This window comes from Pteropus alecto, unplaced genomic scaffold (assembly GCF_000325575.1).
Source record: "Pteropus alecto unplaced genomic scaffold, ASM32557v1 scaffold21, whole genome shotgun sequence".
In the NCBI taxonomy this organism is placed as follows: Eukaryota; Metazoa; Chordata; class Mammalia; order Chiroptera; family Pteropodidae; genus Pteropus; species Pteropus alecto.
In genome coordinates this window covers 23,925,678-23,931,412 of record NW_006436282.1, presented here as the reverse complement: position 1 = coordinate 23,931,412, position 5,735 = coordinate 23,925,678, and the positions used below count along the sequence as shown (strand labels likewise).

The following is a 5,735-nucleotide window of genomic DNA, read 5'->3' as shown; positions in this document are numbered from 1 at the left end:
TATCTCGTCAAATAACTCGTGAATTCTTTTCACTGCTAGTGAAAAGTACGTATTATTAAAGTGGCCTGAGGGCTGTCTCTTTCTTCTTTTCCTTCCTAGTCTAACTAACATTCTACAAAGTAAAAGAAACCTCATCTGTGAGTTCTTACCCTCCTCTAATACCATTTTTAAAAGACAGACGGCCCCCCCGCTGGGCCATACTGAATTTAATAATCTATGGCTCTTCTCTGGAAAGAAGAGGCACCTGCCTCCTGACAGTGCAGAGGCCCCGGAGGGGCTGACGGAACGAGACAACGGTAGAGCTATTCCTTCCGCTCGCAGCCGTGATGCCAGAGTTTGGTGGGCGTGTTGGTTTACTGAGTTTGCCAAAACAAAGTACCATAAACTGGGCAGCTTAAACAACAGGAATTTGTTGTCTCACAGTTCTGGAGGCTGGAAGCTCAAGTCAGGGGTGTGGCAGGGTCGTTCCTGCTGGTGGCTGTGAGCGAAGGACGTGTCCGGACCTCTGTCTTTGGTTTGTGGATGGCCATCTTCTCCCCACGTCGCCTCACGTGGCCTTTCCCCCATGAGAGTTTGTGTGCAAATTTCACCTGTTTATAAGGATAGCAGTCACCTTGGGTTAGGAACCCACCCCACTCCAGGATGACCTCATTTTCACTAATTATATCTGCGATGACCCTATTTCCACATAGAGTCACATTCTGGGGTAAGGACTTCAACATACAAATTTGGGGGAGACACAACTCAACCCATAACGGTGGGTCATGGCTCTGAAATTTTTCCCGGGAAAGGTTGGCTCTCGTCACTCAAAAGATGCATTGACATTAGCCAAATAATTTTATGGCCATTAATGTACTTTCCAGGAGTAGTATACAAACATAGTGGTGTTGTCTTCACAATCTTCTCGCAAGGTGTTTCCTCTGAGCAAATAGTCTCTCAACCCGTGTAGTCACGGGCACTAAAATGACATCCTGACACTTGAGATACCTAACTTGTTTTAGTATCTAATGCCCTGAACTAAAGGAGAAACAGCAGGATTGGGAATGGGAAACCAGTAAAATCTTATTCGGACATGTTACTGAGTCACAGTCCCTCACTTGGTAAGACAAACAAATATTTCCCACTGGGAATTAAGGCTGGGGCTTATTCAATCTAATTCCTTTACAATTCAGAGTACTAAAGCCAGCTCCAGTGTGGCCTTCTCTGGATAGTTTTCTCAGAGACCCGCCTCCGCTCCTCACGGCCTTCCCCAATCTCCCCGGTCCCGTTGTCACTTAGGCAGTTATCGCTGCATTATTGATGTACCTCCTTCAAGAGACGGAAATCCTTGAGCAAAGAGACTTAATCTCTGTAGCCACATGCAAAGGAGAGTACAGTCAACATTTGTAAATGAAAGTTGTTCAGCGAAGGGTTTGCGGAATTAAAATCGGGTCGACATGGACCACGTTAACTTAAGAGTCTGTGAACACCTGACTGTCCCTACTGAATAGAGAGGAATGGCCATCTCTCATTTGTTCTAAAAACAGCACGGAGGGAACAAGCGGAAAGCATTGGGACCTGCGCTGAGAATGTCGCTCACCCTGGCTATCTACTCCAGTCCCTTGGGGGAACATGCACAAGTGACATATCAGAGAGCCCGAACCATAGCCGTGAAGATGGAAAGAGTATTTTAAATAATTCTTAGTCTCTTTAAATCAAAAGGATTCTGGTTTAATCTTTGTCCTCCTTTTTTCTTGAGCTATTTTTCTTGAATCTCCAGCCAAAGCTGATAGTTTTATATACATGTGTGTATTAGTGAGTATCTAACTCCCTGAACTAAAAGGAGAAAAAAAGCAGGATTTTTTTATATAGCAATAATTTGTTTTTTATGAGAATTTCTCTGTGGCATTTACCCCTATTTTATTTGGGCACATTTAGTTTCTCCCAAAAGGACTATATCAGCTGGCATTAGGAAACCTTAGAAATGTGTTTACGCTAAAACACTTGAAATTGAATCTTCGAGATGACCCAAGTCTAAAGGGATTTATTTTACTAATGCAATTCTGTCTTCCCTAACTCTGCTTCTGTGAAACTAAAATCTCTCACAAGTCGAGGTTGAGCTGGGAGGCAACAAGCAAACTTAACTTCATTTGGGTCCCAACCTCTGAGCTAGCTCAGCGTGTGGCCCCAAATTCGCTGCCTCTCAAAGTGCTGTCTTCGTGTGTTTTCTTGCACCCCCTGTGCATTCAAATTCAGGCACACCATGGAAAACGGTTCAGGGAGGTGTTCAGGATCCCAGGACGGTGTCCCTGGCTAAGAAGTCCAAGTTAGTCTTAGTTTCACAGCATCCTTTGGGCTGCAAAAAAAAAAAAAAGAGAGAGAGAGAGAGAGAGAAAATTACTTTCTTCTCTGATGGTATTTTCATAAAAAGAACTCCAAGCACTTAAGAAAATAAAAGGGTTTCCTTCACCTTTCATCCATGTGGTTCTATATGTGTGTGGTTCTGGAACTCTGCAATCTAGAGTCTGCTCTCTTCACCTTGGGAGAAGAAAGGAAAGCTTTTCTTATCCGACACACTAGTCCAATGCAGTACAGAAAAACCCCTCTCTTGCTCCGTGGAGGACAGTGTCCACAGCAGATGTGTGACCAGAAGATGGCGCTGAACCCCTCACAGCACCACCCCCTCCCAACACCCACCCCCACTGAACCCCGGTAGCCCATCCCAACCTTCGCTAACACTGTTGGGAGCTCTACGAACCACTGTGCCTAAGCCAGGCTCTGTCCATGGAGGAGATGAGCTATTCCTTCATTTCTCTCAAGGAATTTGTGGACGTTGGAGTAGGAACTACATAGGGCTGAAAACGCACTATAAAACATGCCTCCTCTGTGGGCCACGAGGAAGAAGCCCACGTTTCTTGACACATGTAAACCCAGAGATGGAGGAACATCGGGAAGAGCTTCCCTTATGACTCAGTAGCTGGCACGTGGGACAAAGTTGCAGATGCATTAAGCCGAACGCAGTGGAATGGATGGAGACTGCAAGATCTTTCGGTGGCTTTCCTCGCCCGTGGAATATTGAAAGCTCGCTCTAGTTTTCAGCATTTTATTGTCCTGTCCGTCACAACCTTGCCCTTTACTCCCATCCCACGCCCTCCCCCTAAGCTTGTGTGCCGTCAAGTGCTCCCTTCACACCACTCCTCGGTTCTTTCCCTCAGTTTCGCTATTAATCACAACAGTGTGTCCTCTCTATTATTTCCTTTGAAGACCTGGGGAATTACGTGTCACCATTTTGCCACAGCCGCCTCCTCCTACGGTTTTATTCATGCTCTTTTTTAACCTCTCTCATCTGAACAGACAGACTTAACCTTCCTTTTCTAACATGAGACATTGGACCCAGAGACCTTACCACAAAATCATCTCGATCTCTTTGAAACATTACATCTGAATCCAGTTGTGTTGAATGTATTCACAGGTTTCTTCCTCGAACATTTTTTCTTCCAATTCTTAGCTTTAAATTCCTCCCCAATAAGTTCTTCATTGGTGGGCTTTGCTATCTATCCTAACCTTTCAAAGCTAGTGTGAGCCGCTGAAAAGGCATCACGTCTAATTAAACTGTGTTGAATGTCAGGAAACGGCATTATCAGCCCTGAGGTAAGAGGTGCTGTGAGGAATCAGGCTCTGCATACTCAGCAGTGAACTTGGTGCAGGTTGAACTTGGAAGAGGGGCTGCGAACCACACAGGGGAAAACGCCATCTTCAGAATGATAGGGCAAGTTAGAGGGTGATATATATTCTAGAAAAACTTACAAGAGCAAGGGAAGAGAGACTGGGTGCTGGAGTGGGAGGGCTGCAATTTCATATGAGGGGTGAAAGCCTCGGTGAGTAGGTGACCCATGAGCAACGGTCTGAAGGAAATGAGTGGACTCCCAGGGAAGACCGAGTGCCAAGTCCCTAAGGCAGGGGAGGAGGGCACGTGAGGAGCAGCAAGAAGGCCTGTGTGGATGGATGAGAACGGAGAAAAGGCCAGTCTGGATGGGGAATGGTGCTTCCATCAACTCTGGAAAGTTCTAAGGGTTCCCTGGGCCTTCTACGACACGGCAGGGACTCTGGCCTTCACCGAGTGGAATGAGGAGCCTCTGCTGGATCCGAGCAGAGGAGTGACATGCTCTGACTCAGATTTTTTGGTTTGAGGGGGAGTTTGGGTATTTTGCCACTGTTATTTTTAAAAATTCATTATATCTAACATTTCTGGGTGTCCTATGTTGACCATATTACTGGAAATTGAAGTTTCATGTTACTTTATAAATACGTTTGTTAACTAATCCCTTGCTTGAACCACATCAAGTTGGTTCATATTTAATGTGCTTTACTATTTTTAACCAAATTTACAAAAAATATATTTAATGTAATATGGTTGGTGTATTTATCCTAGAAAACAGGCAGGAGATTTAGAAAAGCAGAGAAAAATTAAAACTAGACATTATGGGTTTCAAAGCAACAGAAATCTTACACAAGGATTTGTTCCTGGTGCCTAATTTATGACTCCCGGTTTCTTGCTGATACGCCACCTAGAGAACTGAAACTATCGGCTGAAATTTTTGAACAAGAAAAAATTGTGTCCAAAAAAAAATTTCATTGGCTTATTCTATAAGTATTTATCTATCAGAAGATTTTTCTGAATAACAAAGGATCTATACACGTGAAATTGCAACCATTAAGCAGTAGACTCTTCTTCTGAACTTGAAGCGTGGAGATTGATTCTTTCCTTGTCATCACCTGTTTAGTTTGTGGCGTAGATAAATGCTATTTGCATTAACGTTTCAAAGGAAAAAATTATTATTGATTCATTTAAATATTTCTTTTTTTTCCCTTGAATACTTGCACAGAATAAAGTAGTTTGTAATAATAGTTGAATATCATATTATTATCATATCATTTTGTTTACTTATCTATTTTTAATTTTTTAAAATTTTTGCTACTACCGGGGACCACAATCGATCAAGAAGACGCTGCTGGTTTTATGCATCCCTCAGACTGCCGTGTGGGGAACACACTGGAGGGAGGTGGGGACAGGGCAGAGCCAGATAGGGACTATGTCAGTAACGCAGAAGGGATGACGCCGGAGGAGTGGGGGGAGGGGGAAATGCTCAGATCGCGGGTACGCTCTGAAAACGGAGCCAAAAGAATTGCTTGATGAAGTGAATGTGAGGTGTGAGAGAAAGACAGAAATCAGAAATACTCTTAATCGATAATATGGATGAACCTTGAAAATATTATGCTAAGTGAAAGAAGCCAGACAGAAAAGGCCACATATTATATAATTCCATTTACATGAAATGTTCAGAATAGGCAAATCCATAGCCACGGAAAGTAGATTAGTGGTTGCCAGGAGCTGGGGCAACCGCTACAGAGAATGGGAAATGGTGGCTCGTAGGGAAGGGATTACTTTTTAAAATATTCTGAAATTACATAGTGGTGATGCTGGCACAGTATGGATGCGCTAAAAGCTGCTAAATTGTACGCATTAAAGTGGTTAAAATGATGAATTTCATTTTCTTTGAATTTCACCTTAATTAAAAGAAAAATAACTCATAGTGTTTCTGGTTTGAGCAACTGGAAGAATAAAGTCTCCATCAGTAGAGGTGAGTAAGGAAGTCTCTGGCTGGGGCAGGCTAGTGACGGAAGATGAACAGTTTAGTTTTGGACATTTTGAGTCTGAAAGGTCTATTAGACACCCAAGTAGAAACATCAGAAAG

General features: G+C 43.4%; 1 protein-coding gene across 1 annotated transcript in view; it reads right to left on the bottom strand.

The window, feature by feature from the left end:
* Positions 1–335: 335 nt before the first annotated feature.
* The window catches only part of BBS9 (Bardet-Biedl syndrome 9), a 417,354-nt gene continuing 411,954 nt past the window's right edge, over positions 336–5,735 (bottom strand). Inside the window, exons 35-36 of the transcript XR_001516909.2 lie at positions 2,450–2,517; positions 336–2,335 (exon numbers count right to left, since the gene is read on the bottom strand). The gene's annotated coding sequence lies outside the window, so the exon portion shown is untranslated. The remainder of the gene's footprint in view (positions 2,336–2,449; positions 2,518–5,735) is intronic.